Below are 27,450 nucleotides of genomic sequence, written 5' to 3' on the forward strand. Positions count from 1 at the left end.
CCCCTTACTAAGTATGATCTTACATACATAATTTTACATATTGCTGAATGTTGCCGATCCTAGCCTGTTTAGATGCAGTCCATCTTGTCCAACACATTTATCACTGATAAATTTATTCGAATCCACGAAAACTACACCAAGTCTGTTGCACTGCTCTCTGATGTGATTATTTATCCTGGATATGTATTTATCACTTACCGATCTTCAGTGCATGATACTACTAATTATTAACTTCGATGCTGGGTACACGTTTATCGCCGTCCGGATTTGATTTATTGCTTCGTTTACCACCTCTTCTTCACTGCTGTTTCGCAATGAGTTTGTCCTCACGTGGATGAATACACCTTTGTAGTTTTCACTGCGATGTACCAGCGAGAATGCATTTTGTTCGTTGTCTGCATGTTCTTGAGGTGATGTATACCTGCTCCTGGGCGGACATCAATTTTAGCATTCGGTACTGCAGCGTTTTTAATTAGTGAATCACCAATTATTAAGAAGCCATTTTCGGTGCTTTGTTTGCCACCTTCTTTATGCCTCCTTCCTTTGTTTTTGTACGTTACTGCAACCCACGTATATTTATTTCTAGGTTCGACGTATTTTGTATTTCTTTCTACTTGACTTTCGTCATTATCATCACTTTTTTCGGTGTGCATATCGCTTTTAACACTTTGAGTTTGACTGTTTTTTTCGCCATTTCCCTTCACCGATTCACTGTTTCCACGCATCCATAAACGTTTTTCATTTAATAGTTACCCAATTTCTTACTTCAAGATTACAATTTCTTTTCTGAGAGTGTCAATGTCACTATTCAGTAACTTGGTAATTTCGTCTTTTGAATTTATCGTGTTGAGAAATTCTTCACGTTATTCACTAGCACAGTTACGACATGTCCACCTAATATCGTCATTTACGAACTTGAGATTCTTATTCGCACACTTTTCGTGTAATCAGAAGTTACATTTCACACAGAGGATGCCTTTAATCACGTTTTTTTTTGTTGTATTCTTTACACGTTGAGTTGTCATGAAACTTCGTTTTAGCCGAGACTGAAGTGTCGCTACACTGTTCTACCGGCTTCAAGTGAATGATTATAATAGCAGCATACGTTTTTATCCCAGTGTCACGAATAAATAATGAAAATTTGTGTTTTGACATTATGATTTAGCTTAAAATACAAAATTTTTATCTTCACCTCATAAGTAAGTTCAAGTGAATACTTAATAGTGTAGAATAGATTGAAGTACACATTTTAATCTGTTATATAAATAAATAAATAAATTTACATTTTATCACTATAATTTATGTTGGAAATACACAATTTTGTCTTCTTGATATAAGTAAATGTTTACTTTCACTATTTTTACTCAGCAGGATTCCTTATTACTCTAGGAGTTCATTTACACACCGTACTGTCGCTTGTGGAGTATCTATGTAGATGTACAATACCCTCAAGTCATGGGTTGCAAAGAGAATGGTATGCCACCACTCGATAGTTACTATGATCCATGAAATCTTGCACAGAGTTGGAGCAGCAAGGACTGAAGTACTCGTACCTGTCATCCAAACTCATTTCTTTTTGGTAACCATTATTGCTGCAAAATGTGGGATCTCTGTACGCCCCCATAACACCTACAAATGTAACTGTGTATTCATACCACTGTGCAGTATACCTACAACGTGTAACATTTCGTTATTTGCTTTTTTTCCTGGTGTTGTAGTCTCAATGACCAGGAGTGTAACTAACCATAATGTGGCATACTGCCTAGTAAACATCATGGTCACTAGTAAATAGAGAAATAGGTAAATCTGGAAAACATACCACTGCAAATCACTTGCTGATAAATGGCATAACAGAAACTGATCAGAATAAGGTATCAGATCTATTTAACAATTACTTTGCTCCAGCATAAACAATCAGCTTGAAAATCATAAATACAAATTCAGGGGAACACCAGTGTCAGGAAGTATATTTTTAACACCAACAACTGTAGAAGAAGTAATTAAAATAGTGAGTAGCTTGAAAAATACTCATGCAGCATATGGATATGATGGTCTAAGTCTGGACACTCTTAAGAAATGTAGTCATAAAATTGCATCACCTTTATCAGCAATTATCAACTTCCATATGGAAGATGGTCTTTTTCCAGATGAGTTGAAAATTGCTCGAGTTGTGCCTATTTTTAACAAAGGAAACAGAAATCTAGTAGAAAACTTTTGACCCACATCTGTTTTTCCAACAATATCCTAAATCTTTGAGAAAGTCATACCATATACATACGAATCTGGAACTTCGTGGTAAGCAAAATTTCTGAGGGGCAGGGGTTTGTCAAGGAGTTATCCACCATTACAGCAGCATCTAACTTAATCGAAGATGTCATTCAAGCAATAAATAGTAAAGAACATGTATGTGGCATCTTTCTAGACTTACTAAAAGCATGTGACTGTGTTGATATGACGATATTCCTGGACAAACTGTGGAACTATGACATTCGAGGCACAGCCCATAATCTGAGTATATCCTACTTGACAAAATAGGAAACAGTTTGTGTCTATTAGCACTTCAGAGGGAGCATACAAATCAAACACCACTTATATCAATTTTGGTATTCCACAGGGGTCAATATTAAGACCACCTCTTTTTATTATTTATGTTAATTATATTCAGTCTATAACAAACCCAGCTATTGCTATCTTATGTGCAGATGATACAACGCTAATATGCTACAACGCAAGCTATTTGCAGCTCGAAGTGGTATCCAATGCTGCAGCAGGCATAATTCTGCAATATTTTAATGAAAACAAACTAAAATTAAACACTAATAAATCTGTCTGTATTGAATTTGATCCTGGGACGAAAAAAACTCCTGAAAACCAAATTTTAATGAGTGATGAATACATTTAAAAATACTCGACCAAATTTCTTGGCTTGACACTTGATGTAGAGTTAAACTGGTCTGATGATGTAATTTGGAAGTCCATCCCACAAACTGACATCTGTTACCTGAACAACACAATGCATGCACGTTTGCAGGGTTGCATTCAACGTTCTGGCGGTTACACCAGTTATTAACATACCGGTATTACACATTTGCAATGGCTTACCTCACACTTATGTTAACTTGTGACCTAGCAATGTAATCACTTAAATATGTTACACAGACAAACATACTCCCAAAATTTCACTACTCTACGTTAATTATTTTTTGGTGTTGTGATTTTTTCCATCGATGTGAATAGGATGTCTCATACAACAGGAATTACCCATAATCCTAATAGGTTAAGAGAAAATCCCAGTGTTGTAGAAAGTGGATCGTTATTTTGGGATGCTCGCAGTGTGGACCAGATATCGCAATGAGAGGTTGTGAATAGTTCTTCTAAGTCATTATGAGAGTCTTGAATAGTGTTGAGGCTAACATAAAACCAAATGATAATCATTATACACTCCTGGAAATTGAAATAAGAACACCGTGAATTCATTGTCCCAAGAAGGGGAAACTTTATTGACACATTCCTGGGGTCAGATACATCACATGATCACACTGACAGAACCACAGGCACATAGACACAGGCAACAGAGCATGCACAATGTCGGCACTAGTACAGTGTATATCCACCTTTCGCAGCAATGCAGGCTGCTATTCTCCCATGGAGACGATCGTAGAGATGCTGGATGTAGTCCTGTGGAACGGCTTGCCATGCCATTTCCACCTGGCGCCTCAGTTGGACCAGCGTTCGTGCTGGACGTGCAGACCGCGTGAGACGACGCTTCATCTAGTCCCAAACATGCTCAATGGGGGACAGATCCGGAGATCTTGCTGGCCAGGGTAGTTGACTTACACCTTCTAGAGCACGTTGGGTGGCACGGGATACATGCGGACGTGCACTGTCCTGTTGGAACAGCAAGTTCCCTTGCCGGTCTAGGAATGGTAGAACGATGGGTTCGATGACGGTTTGGATGTACCGTGCACTATTCAGTGTCCCCTCGACGATCACCAGTGGTGTACGGCCAGTGTAGGAGATCGCTCCCCACACCATGATGCCGGGTGTTGGCCCTGTGTGCCTCGGTCGTATGCAGTCCTGATTGTGGCGCTCACCTGCACGGCGCCAAACACGCATACGACCATCATTGGCACAAAGGCAGAAGCGACTCTCATCGCTGAAGACGACACGTCTCCACTCGTCCCTCCATTCACGCCTGTCGCGACACCACTGGAGGCGGGCTGCACGATGTTGGGGCGTGAGCGGAAGACGGCCTAACGGTGTGCGGGACCATAGCCCAGCTTCATGGAGACGGTTGCGAATGGTCCTCGCCGATACCCCAGGAGCAACAGTGTCCCTAATTTGCTGGGAAGTGGCAGTGCGGTCCCCTACGGCACTGCGTAGGATGCTATGGTCTTGGCGTGCATCCGTGAGTCGCTGCGGTCCGGTCCCAGGTCGACGGGCACGTGCACCTTCCGCCGACCACTGGCGACAACATCGATGCACTGTGGAGACCTCACGCCCCACGTGTTGAGCAATTCGGCGGTACGTCCACCCGGCCTCCCGCATGCCCACTATACGCCCTCGCTCAAAGTCCGTCAACTGCACATACGGTTCACGTCCACGCTGTCGCGGCATGCTACCAGTGTTAAAGACTGCGATGGAGCTCCGTATGCCACGGCAAACTGGCTGACACCGACGGCGGCGGTGCACAAATGCTGCGCAGCTAGCGCCATTCGACGGCCAACACCGCGGTTCCTGGTGTGTCCGCTGTGCCGTGCGTGTGATCATTGCTTGTACAGCCCTCTCGCAGTGTCCTGAGCAAGTATGGTGGGTCTGACACACCGGTGTCAATGTGTTCTTTTTTCCATTTCCAGGAGTGTATATCTATAAACCAGAGGTTTGTTGATTTTCGTAACCTGCTGCATTTCTGCATCTAGTGGTAATTTGTCAATATGCATGTGCGAAAATGATATTCGTGAGGGTAAAAAATAAAATAAAAAACTGTCTGGATAACAGATCCTTCAGGCGGCCAAGTACTAAATATGTATTACTGAACAAGTAAATATATCCATTTTAAAATAGCTACACAGGCAAAGTGTGTCATTGTCTCTACCAGTGTTCCACTGTAAGAAAATTAGTAAAGCAGTCATTAATTTGAAGCTCGTTTTTAAAAAATCAGTGCTTCACTGGGCATGCACCTGTTGGAGGTGGTATGCTTCTGCCTTCCTTTAACCTTTGAACTGACTTACCCAGCCTGTTATACCGGAACCTACAGTTTAAAATGGACTCAAAACCACGGTGCAACTCGGCATTTTTCACATCAACAAACTTTTCCAGAAGTGATAAGTAAGAGGTAAAAATCCTAGGATCGACCATTGATCGAGATTGAGTGTGCCATGCACAGAACCCTCCTGAAAGTTATTTTGCTTTTTGCTGACTTTGTGCCCCTCTGGTGGAGCTGGTGGTGGTATATATTCTCTTTGCCAGAGAGTAACTTGTCGTAGGAACATGATCCTCAGTGAAGAAGTTTTGGGTTAGCAGCGGCATGAGGAAGGTGCTGAGCCGGCCCGGGGCTGGGAACAGACCCGTGTTTGTGTCAGAAAACGTCTTGTCTGGACCTGGAATGATAGCATGGTCTCGTTGGAGTCGAGGGCCGTTTGTTTGAAAAGAACCACCGCTTTTATAATCAAGTATTCGCTAGTCCTATACTGGTATTCATAGAAGCGTTAACAGTGAATGGTGTGTACACTTTCAGAAACTGTATCTGTCTGGAAGAGATTGTCGATCAAAGCAAAGATGGAAGGTCCGCCCAGCTTTCACTGCACTGTCGCTGCACCCTGGTTGCGTTTGTGGACGAGTACTCATTCACTCCAGGTGAAGCTGAGTAGTTTTACTATTCAATAGCTGGTGATCTGTTTATTTTATAGGTTCGTGTTGGAAAGGTTATCACTGAGTCTGCCTTTGGGGGCGCCGATTTTATTGTGTGTACGTGTGGAACCGATTGCATCTGATTTATGCTTCAGGTTTTATCATACTAGTTCAGTGTTGTGCGTAAAGTATCACCAAGAAGTGTACACAGGACTGAAGTGTGGAATAAAATCTGATTCCAAGCTTATGGCACCGTAAGCCCCTTGAGATATCCATGGATAAATCCTAATGCTGCACATCAAGTTTTAAGCAATCAGCTATTGTAATTGAACAATTCACATCTTCTTATTTGGCGTTCAAGAGCAGGCACTGTACGCCTAAGCTCGTTTTGTAATTTTCTGTTACTTCCCTACAGTACTTGAGAAATTCTTAAATTGTACCATAACTCAAATTGAAGTGCATGAAACTTACCAGCACTAATTGTTATTGTTTATTTTAAGTTCTGTTGCTAAATTGACGTTATTTGAATATATTTTTTTTATTTGAATTGATGTCAGTTTATCATTATAAATTTTGTTTAAAGGTTTACTATATGCATTTTTACGATGGTTTGTGGATTTAAACTTTAATGTCAAGTAATTACCTAGTTTCAGCTAAAACTTTTAATTGGTGTCAGAGTAACTGTCATGAGCTTAAAGTTGATATCGTTATACCATTGTTATTTGCCATCAAGTGTGATGTAATGGGGGAAGTTCTTGTTAGTAAATTTGTTTTAAAAACGTGTCTGAATTAATTATAGCCTGACACCTTATCACTTCTTGTAGCTCCTGCCATATGACCGAGACCTCTGAATGTGCAGTACGGCACTTTCCCACTGTGCCATCGAGCTTCATAGCTTGGCGGAATGGGTTGTATCACCCCATAACAATACATTCTGTCCTCCCAAATACATAGCCTATGTTCAGAGGGTACCACAGCAAGACGATCAGTAATATCTGTGTAAATTCTGAGAACTTGTCGTTTAATTAACAACAGAAGCGCCCCAATACAATTTAAATTGTTTTTTATAATAGTACTTTTTCGTCACATAATCCATATCATGTACCACTAAACAAATGCTTAAGAGAAACTTAATTAGTCTAGTAATATTGATGGAGAATACGCTAGAGAAAATGATTTTAACATCAAGAACAAGGGCGTACAGGGCCAAGACAAAAAAGTCGACGAAATTTCACACTAGAGAACTGAATGGAAGTGACACTGGCTCGCCACTTGTATATTCCGGCGTTATTAACAATGGTTACTTCGTGCATCGTTGCTAAAAAGGAATATGCTCCCGTGTTCTAAGGAGATTAACTTACATATCGTACAACACTTGAGCTTCTAGTGTGCGGATTCCTTTTTGTGCGACACCTTTAAGGCAAATTGAATGGACTAAGCTGAAAGGAATTTTTGAGCCACTGACGAATTTATGGTATACAAGCTGTGAAGTCGTTCATAGAACCTAATTCCTCACTGAAGGGTGCTTAAAACTATTATATAGTTCATCTACTGCTTGAAAAGCATGTCATCAGATATTAAGCCCGAAAGCCACAAAGGCAACGAACTTGAGTATATTTTCTACTGCCGATTTATTGACTGCTAGGTTGTGAAGCATTTGTGAGGTGTTTCAAAATGGGTGTTTCAGTGAAGAACACACCACAGTTGTGGAGCCAAAGGAACCCGCCAGCAGGAGCAACAGCACTTTCTGTTTATTTCTGTTCTAATATTCGGCAAATCAAACTGGAAACATGGTTCAAATGGCTCTGAGCACTATGGGACTTAACTTCTGAGGTCATCAGTCCCCTAGAACTTAGAACTACTTAAACCTAACTAACCTAAGGACATCACACACATCCATGCCCGAGGCAGGATTCGAACCTGCGACCGTAGCGGTCGCGCGGTCCCAGACTGTAGCGCCTAGAACCGGTCGGCCACTCCGGCCGGCCTGGAAACATGAACATGATGTCAGAGAAGTAGGGAGGCGAGACAGCAATAGTGTACACTCCTGTACTCTTACAAGTCGTACACTGTGAATTCTGAGGAGTGCAACTGACTGACATGCCAACCACCAATGCACCAACCAGCTGAACAACCAATTCCGTGTGTAGGTCCCAAGTGACTTTACTCAGCGATTACAGCGCCGCAACGACAAAAGACGAACTTTTGTTGAGCAATTGGTACAATACTACACACAGCACAATTGTTGAGTGAAATGGTGGTGAGGGTCAGCTGTTGGGTGGTCGTGCCCAAGGATAGTAGAATATTCTCATATGCATGGTCATACCCAACTGACCGCCCGACAAGAAAAGTTGGCTGGTTGGTTGGCCGAAGTGACTATATCCCTTAACTCGCAAGGTGACTTCTCTGTAACGTCTCTGGAACCCCTATATTTAAATGGAGATTTAAGCCAAAAATCACTTGAAATTTATAATTTATGCTGTATAACACCCATTTCTACAATTATTTAAGTGTTGTTTAAGTGCTTCTAGTTTATTTTATTGCACTAAACAAAGCCTGCAGCTTTTTTCTATTTATTACACGAAAGCACATAATTTTGTGAGGTAAATTTTAAATAGGACATACAACTAGAGTACTGAATTTAACATTCTGAAAAATTATAAAATCTCTGAAGCAAATAAATTTCCAAATAAAACTAAATTCCAGGGTTTAAATTTGCTCAGGAAAATTCCATCCGATAGGTATAAAAAGAAAATCTGTCAAATTGACATTCATAGCAGGGAAGTACATTTTTATCACCACTCAGAACACATTCGATTTTAACAGACACTTTAAATATTTCTTTGAAGAAACAGACAGATCCCCATCACAACTTTCCTGGAGTTCTTCCTCTGAATGATACTGTTGTTCGATAGCAGAACTGTGATCACTGGCGAATGTAAAATCATTTATTTCTTGATCTATATCACTGACACCTTCCTCCATAGGCCGACTAGCAATTTCTTCAAACTTGGGAAAGTTAAAAAAGACACATTTGTGTCAACACAGTTTGAGCTATACAATATAGTACTGAAGCAAACAGGTACATAGTTTATGACGAGCGGTCTGGCAGACTCCAACACCTATCAGTAACACGTGTCAACAATAAACACAGAAGGTGATAATGCAACCGACAACAAACATTGTAGGTTTGGCAATTTAAGGAGGGTAGGGGGAATACAGAAGATGGTTCTATCTATGTGTGGCCTGTGGTGGGAATGATTCATGTTTCCAGCAAACAGCAGGAGCCATCCGAATGCAAATGTCTGTTGGAATACAGGAATGTAGCTGATGTAACTGTGTCGACCTCTAGACGGCAGAATAGCGAACTAATACATAGTATGTTTTGGGCAGCTTTCATGACTGTGTGGAAATTTGAGAAGACTGAAAATGGATGAGTGTTTGCACTGGACCATTATTCCCTCCCATGTATACTGTTCGGTTGACTGCTTCTGTACATTTCGTGTCTTTATTTAGTTGAGGGAACATCGATTGTGGCGTGTGCATCTAGCAGGTGAAAAACACATTTGCCGGTTCTCTAGATATGAGAAACACATTAGTTGACTTTGTAAATTATAGGGATGATTTGGAATCTGTTACATCGTGGACGTCAGTATTCACAAGTGGAAATATTGGTTTCCTCTATTTGTTTCAAGTTCTCACATAAAGGTCCTCGCAAATGGGATAAGTTTCTAGTTAATCAGTGGTCTAGAGCATGTTCCTCCTCACCAAAGTTTCGAGTTTGTAGAGAAATAATTTCCAGTCTATATGTTGTGTGAGCGGTCGGTAGGATGCAACCGAATGCTTGATATCGAGAAGTACCGGAAAATGGTATAATATTATGGCAAACCATGCGAAAATACGTGTGTTCTTGTAATCCCCAAGTCTGAAGATGGGTGTAGAAAGTGAGCAAGCAAGCAGGTCCAGACCAGAAACAGCAACGCGTTTGTGCCGAGGGGAAGTGAGCCCAAATTTGTAGAAGAGTTCTGAGGGTGACTTTGATCCTCTGAGGGCGCTCTGGTCACCTGTCAGGGGTGGATGACAGCTGACCTCACAGGGAAATATCTAGCGCTGCGAGGGATATATACAATATTGTCTGTCATTGTGGTATATGTACGAATGACGTAAAAGGGATAATTTTGTATGGTGCAGGATAGGAATTGTATGTTTACTACATCGACACGGTACACGGTGATATATTGCTGGTTTGGAGATCGGTTTCACGCTCTAATATTCAAGCTACTGTCCTCAGTGGGAGAGCAATGTAATTGAGTAAGAGTCTTTCCATATTTTACGATATGTAGGGGCACTTTGCAGGGTTTAATTGTCAGTGCAATATGGCGATCTGTGTAAAATAGTTTTTCTCCCATTGAAAGGCTCGTCTGCAGAAAGAAAGAAAAGGCAGACAGTGCTTCAACACCAGCAGCATCAATAATTTGGAGAATAATTCGATAAGAGCCAATCACATTGCTTCATTCGTTCACATGAAATCCTTTGTGCTGGGATATAAGAGTCTCTACATAGCAGTGAGAATGTTTGCGTATGTTGTAAGCAGGAAGGATAACAAGTGATGGATTGGGTGCTATTTAGGTCCATGAGGAAGAATGCATTTGAGGTTATTCTGTGCTATTTTCGTAAACAGGTTCTGTTAGAGCAAGAATTTCCATGCTTACAAGCTGAGACATCGAGAAAGCGAACGTTAACTATTTCTGGGACACTATACAATTCCCAAGAGGGCGACTCAGTTCTTATTTTACATAGCCATGTGACAGCAGTATAAGATTGAGAACCTTGTTAGATGCACTTGCGATGGTTTGTAGCTACATGCATGCACATCACAGTGTTGCGTCAGTTACACTGCACAGTTAAACATGGTTAGATGCGTCTCGCATGTCACACTAGGAACAATGCACCAATGTGGTATGCAGTGACATTAGTATCCCCAGGTATTGCATCAGCAATGGTAAAACACACATGCTGTACAGAGGTCTCTCCCATATGGGACTGATGTGAGTGCACGTTGGGGTTCTGTGGCATCAGTATAACACTCGGACAACTCTAACTGTATACCCAAAAATAGAAACAACTTTCACCCGCTCACTGCAGGTAGCAGTGGTGTGAGAGTGGTGGCTCCCACTGGCTTGTATCTGGCGGTGGATCGAGGTGGCGTCGTCACGCTCTGCAAAGAGGTCTTCACTCCTGTCCGGTCCCTTCAGCAATGGTGCGTAGGTGAACACATATTTCAAGAGGAATTTCTTATGTGTCAAGTATGAAAGGGATGTCGCCGCTTCATGGTTGTGGCACCCAAATGGGCAGCTGTGTGTCACTTTGTAGGGGTTGCTGGTGCATCCCGACTCCTGGGTGCATGTGCAATAGCCTCCTGTGCGGTCCAATGGACAGGGGGCAGTGGATGGTGTCTGCTTTTGTTGTTTGCATGTCTGATGCATTATTTTGCGATCAGGTCTGTAGGCTGTGCTATCTGTTGTTTGGACAATTTTCAAGTTGATTTTGTGTCTGTACATCAGTGTACTGCATTATTTAGGAGTTGTTTGTAGGGTGTTCTTTAGGAATAGAGTAGTTTACAGGTCTGTAGGCTGTGTGACATGACCCCAAGCATGACAGAGCGTGTGTTTTGTATCAGTGTGATAAATATACTATCTCAAATCCATCTCTAAATAAATTGTTCCAAAATAAATAAAGTACACTCCTTCCTCTCTCCAGCAGCCCACTGCCGACTGTCATATCACCCCTCCAGACAGTCATCCTGGGTTAAGTCATGGAACAGAAGACAGCACTCTCTGTTGGCAGTAATGTGTACTGGGTCCAGATCTCGTGGTGACCACTCTGTTTCCCGCCATTTTTCGACAATGTCTTGGGTTACATCATGGAATGGATGTCAGTGCTCTCTGGTAGCAGTACTGTGTACTAGATCCAGACCTTGTGGCAAACACAGTTTCACGCCATCTTGGATAATGGTACTTGTATCATCAGCTGAAGTCATGGCCCAGATCTTGGATAACATCACGGAATGGGCGACAGTGCCCTCTGGTTGTGGTACTATGAACTAGGCACAGACCTCGTGGTGAACACTCTGTTTCCCACCAAAATCCGCCATCTTTGATAACAGTACTTGCGTCATCAGTTGATCGATGTCATGGCCACCATCTTGGATTATGTCATAGAACAGATGATAGCACCCTCTGGTAGTGGTACAGTGCACTAAGACAGTTGGAGTCCGGACCTAGTGGTGTATGGCTCTGAGCACTATGCAGCTTAACTTCTGAGGTCATCGGTCCCTAGTGGTGTACTGTCTCTAATTGTTTTAATAAGTACTGCATGCAAAATAATAATGACTTATGTCTAACACAGGAAGAGTCCTTTTCCTGCCATTTCCTAGGATGAGGTGGCAGTCAGATGACTTAGGTTAATGAATGTAACCTCAGTAACCATTCTTTTCCGCCATTTTCTTAGGTTAGTAGAAGTTGCATTGTCCTGATGGAATCTGAACTTCCCGTCATATTCTAGGGGAAGGGAGTGGAGGGGTTTTAGGTTAGTGGGGGTAGCCTAATTGACCTATCTTCCTGCCAAAATCCGCCATCTTAGATGAAGTCACATGTTGTTGCCAAGTCTACAGACCACCATCTTGGATGACGTTATCGCCGCTGTCTTGGATGATGTCATCGTGGTGGAACTTTTGGGGCACCCTGTGGGGTAGAACCAGCATGGGGTGGGGGTAATGACATAACTGTCATTAGGGATGATGTCATCGTAACGGAACTCTTGGGGCACCCTGTGTAGTAGAACAGGCCTTGCTCCAATACTATTGTGTACATGAGTACGACTCCTTGTGTGTAGTGTACCCTTTGAACTGTATTGTCAGTAAGTTGCTCTTATCTGTAATATTTGGTTCCATATTTGTTTTTGTTTCATATAAAACAGAAGATGGTTTTGTCTCAGGGTGTTCTGCATGCTCATGTACACTACTGGCCATTAAAATTGCTACACCACGAAGATGACGTGCTATAGATGCGAAATTTAAGATGCTGTGATATGCAAATGATTAGTTTTCAGAGCATTCACATAAGGCTGGCGCCAGCGGTGATACCTACAACGTACTGACATGAGGAAAGTTTCCTACCGATTTCTCATATACAAACAGCAGTTGACCAGCGTTTCCTGGTGAAACGTTATTGTGATGCCCCGTGTAAGAAGGAGAAATATGTACCATCACGTTTCTGACTTTGATAAAGGTCGGATTGTAGCCTATCACGATTGCAGTTTATCGTATTGCGACATTGCTGCTCGCGTTGGCCGAGATCTAATGACTGTTAGCAGAATATGGAATGGATGGGTTCAGGAGGGTAATACGGAACGCCGTGCTGGATCCCAACGGCCTCGTACCACTAGCAGTCGAGATGACTGGCATCTTATGTGCATGGCTGTAACGGATCGTGCAGCCACATCTCGATCCCTGAGTCAACACATGGGGACGTTTGCAACAACAACAACAACCATCTGCACGAACAGCTCGACGACGTTTGCAGCAGCATGGACTATCAGCTTGGAGACCATGGCTGCGGTTACCCTTGACGCTGCATCCCAGACAGGAGTGCCTGCGATGGTGTACTCAACGACAAACCTGGGTGCACGAATGGCAAAACGTCATTTTTTTCGGATGAATCCATGTTTTGTTTACAGCATCGTGATGGTCGCATCAGTATTTGGCAACACTGCAGTGAACGCACATTGGAAGCGTGTATTCGCCACCACCACATTGGCGTATCACCCGGCGTGATGGTATGGGGTGCCATTGGTTACTCTTCTCGGTCACCTCTTGTTTGCATTGACGGCACTTTGAACAGTGGACGTTACATTTCAGATGTGTTACGACCTGTGGCTCTACCCTTCATTCGATCCCTGCGAAACCCTACATTTCAGCAGGTTAATGCACGACCGTATGTTGCAGGTCGTGTACTGGCCTTTCTGGATACAGAAAATGTTCGACTGCTGCCCTGGCTAGCACATTCTCCAGATCTCTCACCAACTGAAAACGTCTGGTCAATGGTGGCCGTCACAATATGCCAGTCACTACTCTTGATGAACTGTGGTATCGTGTTGAAGCTGCAGCGGCAGCTGTACCTGTACACGCCATCCAAGCTCTGTTTGACTCAATGCCCAGGCGTATCAAGGCCGTTATTACGGCCAGAGGTGGTTGTTCTGGATACTGATTTCTCAGGATCTATGCACCCAAATTGCGTGAAAATGTAATCACATGTCAGTTGTAGTCCAATGAATGTCCAATGAATCCCCGTTTATCATCTGCATTTCTTCTTGGACTAGCAATTTTAACGGCCAGTAGTGTATATTTGACGAATCCGTGTATGAACTGCTCACTTCAAATTCATTCCAAGCAATTTGGTCGTATTCCACTTTGTTTTTGTTCGCATCTGTTTAGTGTGGGAGTGTGATCTACTACATCGATTTGTCTGTAGTATCTGTCAATAACATCTGAAAATATTTACGTAACTACTGTTGCATTTTTAGGATTTTCAAAATGAATGTCTTAGTTACTAAGACTTGAAAGCATAGTCAGTAGCAAGAAGCAACATCATTAAAAGCAGAAATACATACTCGTTTCGTGATCAGATGTAATAAAGTTCTATACCACTTCCATCAAAAACTACTAACATGTTCTCCTTTAAATGTGAGAAAGTACAAAAAAAGGATGCGAACAGAAATAATGTATAATCCATTCATCGTAAGAATAAACGTGATGTAAACAAATATAAACATGATGATTGATCAAAAGCTGTAGCACACGTGCACTGGTGCTGTTACGCTCTTGGAAGTAGATACAACTTATGTATTAGATATCTTATTACTAAGTTACGTTAAATGAAACTTTAAGATATTCAAATGTATTAACAGCTATCAATGCTTTTGTTAATCACGCTTTAGCTATGTAGTTTTTATTTCAAAAATCGTGTACAGTCACAGTACCTGCAGCGTTGTGCTCTTGACTGTCGCGCTGTTAATGCGCACTACGAAAGTGGCTGAGGCAGCTTTCTGTTTCGTAGTGAAACACGCGCATGGAACATGGTTAAAATGTGCCAAGAAATAGGCTGTTCTTAATGTTTTTCACAAACTTACGGAAATACTCGGCTTCGAAGTTTTCCCCAAGTTGTATAAAATGCACTTGTTCTCATTTCCCCATTGAGCGTCAGTCTGCTTTCCGCAGCACTGCGGGGAGCACGTCTTGTTTACGTCCCATCCACGCGGTCGCGAGTGCCCGTAGCTGTTTACTACTTCGTCGTCGCTAGAGTATAGAGTCCACCACTACCGACGTAATATGGCACATTCATACAGACAAACCACCATCAAGATCAGTTTTCAACTCGATCATGCACGACTGCGAGCTTTTGGAGTGGAACGTTTTCTACGTGACGATGTGAAAATTGAACCGCAGGACATAATTGGTATCCATCTCTCTATCACGAGCAGTGTTGTCTACGTCAAGTTAGTAAGTGACGAGGTGTGCAACAGAATCGTGCGCGCACATTCGAACGATCTTAAATTCAAACATTCTGATGGCCATATTGGGGCGGGCTCTATCGATCACGCGTGGAAGGGGGGGAGGGGGGGGGGGCTTGGCCTCCATGCGATACGAGTTTTTGATCTCCCTTTCTAAGTATCACCAGATGTAGTCACCACGGCTTTCCAGCCTTACGGCAGAGTTGTCAGCCACATGGCCGAAAAATGGACCACCTTTACAACGTACCCGGTTCTTAACGGGGTACGACAGATCAAAATTGAACTGACCAAACATGTACCATCCTATCTTGTCATCAGCGGATGTAGGGCGATCATTATGTATGACGGTCAGCCACGCACTTGCTCCGGTTGTGGCCAAGAAGGGCATGTCCCGTCGGATTGTCACCGACGACGGCTTATTCAAATCCCGACAGGTGAATCTATGCCTCCTTCTACGGTCATGACCCTTCCTCTCAATTATGCCGAAGTTGCATGGGCAGCAACCCTTTCCAATGCTGACCACATTGGTCCGATAGCCGCCCCCGATAGCGAGACCATGATGGATTCTGCAGTACCGGATCCAGCCTCTACAACGGCGCCCCCACCTGAAGATAATCACCAACCGCCCTTGCAAAGAAAGCATGGATGCCAGGATGGACATTGACCCAAGAGGTTGTGCCGACAGCGGCTTTTCTTCCAAACACCAGAGAAGCTGAAGAGATCCACCCACATTCGGATACTGAAACACACGTCCGTAAACAGTGTTCCCCGTGGAAACACAAGAGATGGCGGCGTGCTTCATCGGACGAGTGTTTGCAGCGGTCGTCTGACATGCACTGTGGACACTCCGACGACGGTACCGGCGGTACAGAGGCCGCAGTAACATCCCACCCAACAGATCGCCATGGTAACGGCTTCAGTCCGTCCGACCCCACAGAACAGCAAGATCACAAACAGACAGTCGCTGCCGATTCCCAGCCAGTAGAGCCGATGGAGTCAGCGCCGAGTGCTGCAGCAGCTACAAAGAGCCACCAACAGCCGATGGTATTTCATGGCGACTGGGTGGACGACAGTGAGGAAAATTCCTTGCCTATCGTGTCGGACGACACGCGGGGGAATTTGCCCCACCAGTGTCGATCCTTTCCCACCATCAGATACAATACGAGACAGCCTTACAAGGGTATTGATTGCCAACACAGTTGCTATGGATAGACCTCAAACCTACCGCGTTGCAATTATAAACATCAACACTATACGGACGCGCGCTAAGCTATCCTTGCTTCAGGATATGTTGAATTCTGCTTTCATCGATATCGCCCTTCTCGTCCACGACTTCCCAGGCACGTGCGGTTACGATGCTTGCGTCTCTTCAGCTTCCGCCACAGGCAGTGGTGTCGCTGTACTTCTTCGGGAAGGGATAGTGGCGGACGATATCCTCTTCCTGCTTGGGGCAAGAGGAATGGCACTCACAGTACTAGGTGTCCGCCTTATCAATATCTACGCACCTTCCGGGACGGACAAACGTCGCAAACGTTCACGATTCTTTGTGGAAGACATCGCCCCACTCTTCCAAGGCCGCCACGATCATCTGGTGTTTGGAGGTGACCACAATTGCGTACTGGCACCCAGAGACTAACTCCCACGACATAATTCGTGCCCGGAACTTGAGGCGCTAATTCGAGATCTGCAGATGGTGGACACTTGGGAATATCTTCACAGCCACTGGCCGGGATTCACACACTGAACGAGTCACCCTTCCAGTCGCGTTGGCCGGATTTATGTCTCACGCTCTCTTGCCGCTGGAACACAGGATGCGGAACTGTGGTCTGCAGCTTTCTTGGACCACTCAGCTTACATTTGTGCCGTCACTTTGCGGTGGCAACAAGTGTGGAGGAGTCGCAGCCCATGGAAATTAAACATCGCTCACCTGTCGTACCCGGATGCCGCCAAGCCATTGAGGATACGAGGCATTCGTGTGAAAATTTCCTCCGTGCATATCCCACAACGATCCGCTGGTGGCTGGACTGCGCCAAACCGGCACTGAGGCGAACGTTGATAATATACGGTCGCGACCACGTTGCTTGGCGTAGACATGCACTCGATTTTTACTTCAGGGTACTGCGCGACTGCGATGCTCTGGCGCCGTCTCCGGAACGACAAACGGCGGTCCACCGTGCTAAGGCTCAGATCATCGCTCATATGCGGCGCCACCTACAGGGCGTGGTCATCCGCTCGAGGATGCAGGATCGAATACCGAGTAAACGCCCATCGTTGTTCCATGTACTTCGTGAACGTAAACGACGCCAACGAGCGCTGATACTCTTCATCGACACAGAGGACGGTCGTTGCCTCACCACGCAGCGTTCTATATCTTTATTCCCAGCTCTATTCCTCTCAGACCCCTAATCCGTCAGTACTGGAGGACGTCTCTCAAATAATTTACGGCACCGTCACCCTGGCAATGGAAGCGGCCTTGATGGAAGAACTTACGGAAGAAGAAGTGATCGACGCCATTAGAAAAGGAGCTGTCAATAATTCTCCAGGTCCTGATGGCCGCCCCTTGGAATTTTACCGTAATTTTAAATATTTGTTATCCACCTGATGGATGGGCATCTGTTACGAACTACTATCTTCGGAAGTGCCGCTCCCTGCGGCCCTTGTGGAAGGGATTCCTATTCACAAACCGTCCGGTGGCTCACGGCTGCAGGACTACCACCCGTTGATCTATTGAACTGCGACTTTAAGATCTTTTCTCGACTGTTGGCGGCGCAGATACACCAGATCTTACGAAAGATCATCTCGCCCGATCAAACGTCATTAGGAGACGACAATAATATTCAAACAGCACTCAGTGAGTATCGTGACTTGATCTCACTGGCGAGGGCATGTCGTCTGAAGGGTGCACTGGCGGCAATCGATTTCAGTCAAGCTTTCGACAGCGTGAACCACGACTATTTGGAAGCGGTCCTCCAACATATGCGGTACCCACAGCCATTCGTCACTGTCGTCATGCGACTACTCCGTGGCGCAACATCCAAGGTGTTTATCAAAGGCCGACCTCACCATTTCTCGATTGATACGCCAAGGCTGCCCTCTGTCCACTTTACTTTACGCTGGGGCCATGGAACCACTCCTATGCGGCCTGAGCCAACGACTAATGGGTATGACGCTACGAGGCCACACTTTCCGATGTAAAGCGTACGCTGACGACCTGGTGATTGTCATCCGCAACGCCAAAGACACCGCTAACGCAGTGAATTGGATAGCGACATATAGCATGGCCACTGGCAGCCGTATCAACCTCGCAAAATCGGTGGCGATGAACATCGGGGTCGGATTGTCTGAGGACAGTGTCACCCCCTTAGTGCTCGAGATACTTTGAAATGTCTTGGCATTGATTTTACAGACGATATACGACGAACCGCTGCTCATAATTTTCGACGGCTTTTACGAAATGTTAGCACTGGGATAGCCAACAACCGCCTACGAGCCCTGAACATCGTTCAACGGATCCAGTATGTCAACACACATTTAGCATCACGCATTCAGCACATCGCCCAGACATTACCTATACCAGTGATGTTAGGTCGCTGTATACTGGCGGCTTTTGGGTCCTTCGTGAGTTCAGGAATGCTTTTCAAGATCAAATATGAGACTCTCACCCTTCCCCCGGATCGGGGAGGGCTTGGTTTTTATCACGTTCATGACAGAGCGGTCGCCCTATTTGTGAGCACGTTAGTCAAACTATGGCACCACCTTCCGGACGGTCTGACGAGTTTGTTAATAGAAGAACTAACACCGCCCCCCCCCCCCCCCCCCCTGTTGCCACCTGTGCCGATACACCACTTCCCCTCCTTGCTCTTCTACATCGGTGTCTTTTACCTTGAACTCAGTTACGTTCGGCTTGCCTTACCAGCGACTCAGCTGGCGACGGCAAAGACGGTTTATCGGGTCCTGCAACGTGGACGACCTGATAACGTTGTGGAGAGGAAGCACCCGAACGTCAGCTGGTGAGGAGTGCGGAGGACAATTCCCCACGTAACACTGGACACTAACGTCACGGCGATGTGGTATAGGCCGGCCGGAGTGACCGTGCGGTTCTAGGTGCTACAGTCTGGAGCCGAGCGACCGCTACGGTCGCAGGTTCTAATCCTGCCTCGGGCATGGATGTGTGTGATGTCCTTAGGTTAGTTAGGTTTAATTAGTTCTAAGTTCTAGGAGACTGATGACCTCAGAAGTTAAGTCGCATAGTGCTCAGAGCCATTTTTTTTATGTGGAATATCACTATCAACGGTAAGCAGGTAACCAGATCAAAGCTACATATGCGATCCATATGGTAGACTCACCCACGTGCACGAGCTGTGGCGGTCAAGACAACGAAGAACACCGTCTTAGCTGTGGCGAGTCTACGACAGTGTGGCACTTAATGAAGCAAATGTCAGCATACTTCCTTCGGCCGGCCGGAGTGCCCGAGCGTTTCTAGGCGCTTCAGTCTGGAACCGCGCGACCGCTACGGTCGCAGGTTCGACTACTGCCTGGGGCATGGATGTGTGTGATTTCCTTAGGTTAGTTAGGCTTAAGTAGTTCTAAGTTCTAGGGGACTGAAGACCACAGCTGTTAAGTCCCATAGTGCTCAGAGCCATACTTCCTTCGAGTGACGCCGAATCATATCGACCCCAAGACTATCTTATTCCCGGATGAGACGTATTACCCACGCACGAAAACTAATGCCATGACGTGGCTTCGTGGACATGTCATTATTTGTTTCAAGACGGCACTAAGTACGCTTTAGACTTTTGGAACTTTTTGCAGGAACGACATTGCAAGATCCTCCGTAACCCAAAGTATCGACAATATTTTTCCAGTTATTAGCGGAGTGTGTTCCTCGACCCTCCACGAAGCTGGAACATCATGGGTAAGAGAAGCTAAAATTACAAGACGATGATAGAACACTACACGGTACAACGTGGGATCTACCTTGGTCATTGCGAGAAGTCACACCTGGATGATACAGCAGATGGAGAGTTTCGCCGTGAGCCCTCTTACTCTAAGCAGTATTTGCCCCGTTTCCTCTTTTTGTCCGCGGTGCGAAAAGGTCTGTCTTCGCACTTTTTGTTTCCTATCTGGTACACGATGTAGCACCGGTTAATGGTGGTATGGATTCCACCCTTAGGTTTTGTTTCATGGCTTCCTTAACCCCAGACTTTGCTCTCTTTCTTTATGCCCCTTGCTGCAACTATAAGCAGGTTTTTAGTTATGTGCGTCCCGAACTCGACGCGAGTGTACTTACTAGTTTCAGTTGCTTACTGTTTAAAAAAATAGAAAAATAAAAAATAAATAAATAAAATCACAAAAAACATTCACAATAATACACCAACTGCATCCTTTGTACCACATCACATCCCCAGGGCGGGAGGGAGGAGACATCGTGGCCAGGACTCGGGTTGCGACCCCTGCCCGCCTTGCCTCCGCCACCCCACTACCTGATCCATTTCCGAAAAATAAAAAAATAAAAAAAATAGCGTGTAGCGCAGCAGGTAGCGTGTTGGCAATAGTTCCAAATGGACAGTTTTAAGTGCGTTGGTTCAAGTCTTCCAGAAATCAAAATTTTTCTCGTTCAATCTGAGATACCTACATCTCATAATTATAAAACTCATCATATTTTATGAATAATGCACATCTTCTTGTTTCTAATTACATATTGGATGCGAAATTCCTGTTACCATTTCAGATACAAATTCTTAACTATCGATGTTTTATGAAAAACTGTTAATAAAAGTTCCTTAAATTAAGTAAACATAACAATTTAATTTTTAAGGTGAAAATGAAAAATCAAATCCTCTTTATATACCACAGTGGTAAATAAGTATCGTAGAAACATGAAAAACAATCATTTTCACAGCATCGAGCACGTCATACAAATGCTGCATTTTTACATATGCTACTGTACCATCACAATATAAACCCAACAGAACTGATCTGGAGCCAAGCTGCGGAATTGGGCCCCTGAGAAGTAACAAGACTGTTAAGCTGCCAGACGCACTGGAACTAACGCACGCAGCTTTTTTACACGTCACTGCCGAGAGATATAGAACGGCTCGTCATAAAAGAAGAGAAAATATTTCGTCTGGTTGGCTTCGTGGATTCTGTCGTCGATAGGCTCGCTATCAACGTAGCAGTGACACTTTCAGAACTGAAATGTATTTCTCGGATTCGAAAAAGGAAGGAGCTAAGAGATTACCAAACGATTGACTATAAGTAATACCTTCAGTGGCTTCAGTGTTTAACTATACGATGATATCCTTCAATACTCTCTCACGTTACACACAGCTTATATTGGTATAGGAAAATTACTCAGTGGTCAAGTCAGGAATTTTCATCACTCTTGTTTTTGATTACAATAGTGTGTTAGCTAAAAACGATAGCGTGTTGCGGTTTTCGTCTAGTCGTCTAAGGAGCGTATTGTGGTAGATTTGCAGAGTATTATTTAATTCTGCTTAAAAATTAAATGACATTCGAAGCTGTATTGCTCCTCTGTTCGTCTCTTTTCACGAGTGAACTGCAGCTGGCCACGTACCAACTGATCGGCCAGTGCTGTACAAGCTAAATATGTACGTTAGAGTCATAACTCACATACTCCAAAGTAATTAAAATTGAGATGCCGACATTTTCTCATATACCTTTATACATAGAACATAATTCACGAAACAGTTATTCACATTTGGCACAAGATCCTTGAGAAAACCGCTGTTAAACTTCATGGTTAGTTTCAAAAGTCTCATGATCCGCGGGATCTTGTGATTTTTGTCCCGTACCTCTTCTTGACCAATCAGTGATTAGTTCACTCGGCGCCATTTTCTTGTGTAGTAGCAAATTTTGATGCCAGTGGATGCCAGTGGAGTGTGTTTTCTGTTCCGTTCAGTTATTTTGAGGAATATAATTCAATATAGTGGTTGGAATAAAAGTGATTTGAGACACAAGTCCTGGAAGAAACCGTTTCACCCGTTGGAGAAAGAGGAAGGCCAAGGAAACGTTCACAGCATCCAGAATTGTGGAAAAGTCAGGAAGCCAATCGAATGAGGTTAGAATATCCTGTTTTCTTCATTGTTTTCAAATTAAACTGTTTCTTTTTATTGGCTTGCTTTGTTCCTCCACGTAAGAATGTATAGGACTCTTTCTTTGGAACTTAACAGTGAGGAATCGCAAATTCAATATTTTAAGTCCATTTTTGAAAAATAAACAGAACCTCACAGTGTAGTTTGTTCTATCATTATAGGTACAAACCTTCAATGCTGCCCCAGTATCCGACATGTCAACACCACGGAGGAGCCTTTAATTGTAGTTCACTTTCTATGAACGACATTAAAACCTTTCATGATTTGTTTTATAAAACACCGGAAAGAGATTATCAGAATCAGTTCATATTGAAGTATGTGGAAATTTGCAACGTCATCAGACGTCGACCTAGAAAAGACAAATCAAGTCAAAACCAAAAGTCGCAACTGCTTAGAACGACGAAATATTTTATACGAAGCACACAGAAAAATAAAGTTACAATTTGCATGTCAACCTTTATAAATGTATTAGGAGAATAAATAATATCACTAAACAGTTTCATCAGCAAGGTTTTGTACAAGCAGGAGGGCGGCAGAATATGAACCCAAGAGAGAATGTGTCATGAAGTTTATCAATAGTCTAAAGTGTGTAGAGACACATTACTGTAGAGGACGAACAGAAAGACGATATCTGCCTGCGAATATGAACTGTAAAATGTAATGGAAAATTTATTCTTCCAAGCCCGAAAACATCCCTGTTACGCTATCTTACTTTAGGTACCTTTTTAACACAAAATACAACGTAGGCTTTGGTGCACCGAGAACTGATGTGTGTTCTACATGCTTAAGCCTAGCTGAAAAGTTAAAACATGAGGGAGACCCTAACAGGAAAACTCAATTAATTACTGAAAAAAAGGCTTCACAAGTTAAAGTATATGGCATTTTTAGCACACTGAAGGACAAAGACGTTGAAACGTTAATTCTTTCATTTGATTGTGAGAAGAATATTCCATTGCCCAAAGTTCCAGATCAGTCATCCTATTATAGCAGACAAATTTATGTCCAGAATTTTACCATTGTTAAAGGTCACAGTAAATCAGAGTTAAACCGTGCCACTGTCACTTCTTATTGTTGGACAGAAAATGAATTCAGTCGAGATTCAAACACTATAGCCTCATGTGTGTTTGATACATTAAACTCCCTAGACATGTCCCGTTACAAACAAATTCGATTGGTATGTGATGGGTGTGCTGCACAAAATAAGAATTCTACTTTGGTTGTGATGTGTATGTTTTGGCTTTCCATAAAGTCTCCCCCACATATCGATGGAATTGAAATGATTTTTGCAGTCACCGGTCATAATTACATTCCCCCAGACCGTGTGTTTGGAAATATAGAAAGGAAAATAACAATGGAAATAATAGTACAGCCTGAACAAGTGTATGAGATAATTTCGAGTCAGTCGGCATTGAAACTGATAGGAAGAGACTCCAGTGTTGCCGACTTCAAGAATTGTGTGACAATTGCATTAAGAAATCCAGGATCATGGCATTTTTCAATTTCAAAATGTAAGCGCATTTACATAAAGCGCGCAGTAGGAAATAAAATTTTTGTGCGTGGTGAACAAACGTACAGAAATGACCTTGGAGTGTTTAGATCTGTGTTTAAATCTGGAGTAAATGCACTTACACATCCCGAACTCATCCAACCAAAGGATTCAATCTCTTTAGAGAAAAGGAGGGCTGTTGATAAACTTCTGACTGCCCATTATGGGGAAAACTGGAGAGAAATTGAGGAGCTCAAGTTCTATAAGCATGTCATTGATGAGAATACATCGGATAAAACTGATCGTGAGTGTATGTGTGACATGGTTCAAGAGGAACTTAATGTTGTGATATAGACATAGAAGAGTAAAATTATTTTCAGTTTTAGAAGTGAATTTCCTTCAAATCTTCAGTTTTATTTTAGTAGCTCATTTTCTTTTGGTATTTGATAGTTTCTTTCTTCTCAAAGAATGCTTAACAAGTCTGAATTATTTTCCTGATTATAATATTCTACTTTTCTTTGTGATCAATAATTGGTTCTCATGAATGGCAAACTTGTAAATTTCTTTGATCATTAAACTGAAGAAATGTGCTCGGCAGACATTTCTTTTATGAAATTGCAAGCGGTATTCCAAACTAGAGAATATCTTTTGTAAACTAACACAAGCAAAGTCCATAAAAGATGATTAATTGGTATTTATCACGATTAACATCGGAATGTAATAAAAAATGGTTCAAATGGCTCTGAGCACTATGGGACTTAACATCTATGGTCATCAGTCCCCTAGAACTTAGAACTACTTAAACCTAACTAACCTAAGGACAGCACACAACACCCAGCCATCACGAGACAGAGAAAATCCCTGACCCCGCCGGGAATCGAACCCGGGAACCCGGGCGTGGGAAGCGAGAACGCTACCGCACGACCACGAGATGCGGGCGGAATGTAATATTATATATACACTATAGAAGAGAAAGTGGCTTGCAGTCGGAACCAAAAAGTGTTGCATTTCGAGTCGCAACACGATAGTTCCCGCGAAACCAACATCGTCCAAACAGCTCAGTACCAAAACTCACAAGATCCAAAATGGGGATTGTCAAAACTTACATGTTCCATAGCTCATTAACAAAACTCACATGATCCATAATATAACGTTAAATAATTGTAATTTCTCAATAAGAAAACATAATCTGAAATATACATAATGATTTACAGCCATTGTTCTTGCACATACTTATGTCAATATATGGGACATGCGCACGACGCATGTAAAACACGTTTTTAGTCATTTGTGAAAATTTATGTTTTTGGAGCATGCGAGTTATGTTTGTAACCTACTCAAATGCGCCGGTAAAGCTGTTGTCCTCTATTACTTCTAAGTCGATGTGCGCGTAACGCACAGCACAAAACGTACCCTATTATCGTACTTGCCAATACTCACGACAGCTTGGCTGCAGTGCCACGTGAAACGGAAACCCAATAAGATTCCAGCAATCGCGGAAGAATACACAGTGCAATCTTTACGTCAGGTTTATTCTTATGACGAACGGATTATAGAACACGAGCACTATACTTACTACGCATTTAAATCGAGCAGTTGACAAACGGATTCGTAGGCAGGCACAAACGTCCACAGAATACTCTCCATTGAAACAAGCTTCTGTTTTACATGAAACAAAAACAAATATGGAAATATGTAGGCCACCTGGACCTGATATTACGGATGCGAGCAAAACTTAAGCAGAATGAGAGCAAAATTTTCAAAATGCATTTCCAAAAATTGCAGTACATATGTGAAGCCGTAATCAGGAACACAGTGCTATGTAACCAGCTTCTGTTTTGAACAAAACCAAAACAAATATGGAAGACTTTAAGTCACTGAATAAGGAAACGAGATGACGGACTGATAAATTTGTAGCGCTCGAAGCGACCTGGCAGCGAACCAATGTCGTATTTCCTAAGTTCCTATATGTTTCACCCTCGCGGTTTCAGCTGCTGATAATAATGTAACTCGTTGTTCAATCTATGTTGACTGATTTTATTAATTTCAGTTTCCTCACTTTTTTTAGCGTGACGACACTAAATGCTAATATCACCTCTGTGAAAGCAAATGGACCACCTGCGATAAAGAAAAAAAAATTAAAACAAGGAAAAAAATTTGTGACTACAAACACTGAGGTTCCAGGTTCGATCTCGGGCACCCACTTCATTTTTTATCTGGTGGAAAGGTCTGGAAAGAGGTTGACTTAATATTTTGAGGCCAACTGAAAGGCTGCTAGTGTATAAAAGCAGCGAAATTGACGGACAATTCACCGAAGTACCGTTACCAGACAAGGTGACACATGAAGTTTATAAGTAGCAAAACCATCAGCCGTTATTGGGGTTAGAGAGTGAAATGCATGGCATGTTAGGATTACTGATCTTATTTTTCGCAAGATTCCGAACGAGTAGTAAATGATTTACGTCTATATTTTATATGGCGGCTGTGAGTACGAAACCACTGTCTCATAAAATTTTGTCAATAAACTAAAGAAGAGAAGATTGGTGCTCCTTAGTTAACGCATAAGTTAGATTTTTGTTGCCTCTACGTCTTTTTAATTATTTTCTGTCCATTTCTACGCGGCAGTACGAAGTTTGCCTGTTACAATACATGAATGATTTTCCATGGATTGTGTAGAGAAGTTTTTGATAGGTGGAGATATGTCAAACACATATATTTCATCTGAGTGCACTACAATAATTTATGAAATGGTAAAGTATTACAGTGATAATATTAATTATACTTTACCGTGTTATTCAGCAAAGAATTGAATTATGTGTAACAGTAGCTAGATAACAAATACTATTTTACTAACAAACCATTTTAATGATGCTTTTATCTTGCTGCTTTGCATTAGATGTTACTATCCGGATGAGCTTCCTGAGGCGAGTAGGCTGCATTATTAAGGTGCCGGCCGTGTTGCCCGAGCAGCTCTAGGCGCTTCAGTCTGGAACCGCGCGACTGCTACGGTCGTAGGTTCGAATCCTGCCTCGGGCATGGATGTGTGTGATGTCCTTAGATTTGTTAGGTTTAAGTAGATCCAAGTTCGATAGAGCACTGAAAGACCTAAGTCGAAACAAGGCCCCGGGACTAGACAACATTCCATTAGAACTACTGACAGCCTTGGGAGAACCTGACAAAACTCTACCATCTGGTGAGCAAAATGCATGAGACAGGCGAAATACCCTCAGACTTCAAGAAGAATATAATAATTCCAATCTCAAAGAAAGCAGGCGTTGACAGATGCGAAAATTACCGAAGTATCAGTTTAATAAGTCACGGCTGCAAAATACTAACGCAAATTCTTTACAGACGAATGGAAAAACTGCTAGAAGCCGACCTCGGGGAAGATCAGTTTGGATTCCGTAGAAATATGGGAACACGTGAGGC

The sequence above is a fragment of the Schistocerca piceifrons genome, chromosome 6 (assembly GCF_021461385.2).
Source record: "Schistocerca piceifrons isolate TAMUIC-IGC-003096 chromosome 6, iqSchPice1.1, whole genome shotgun sequence".
Lineage (NCBI taxonomy): Eukaryota > Metazoa > Arthropoda > Insecta > Orthoptera > Acrididae > Schistocerca > Schistocerca piceifrons.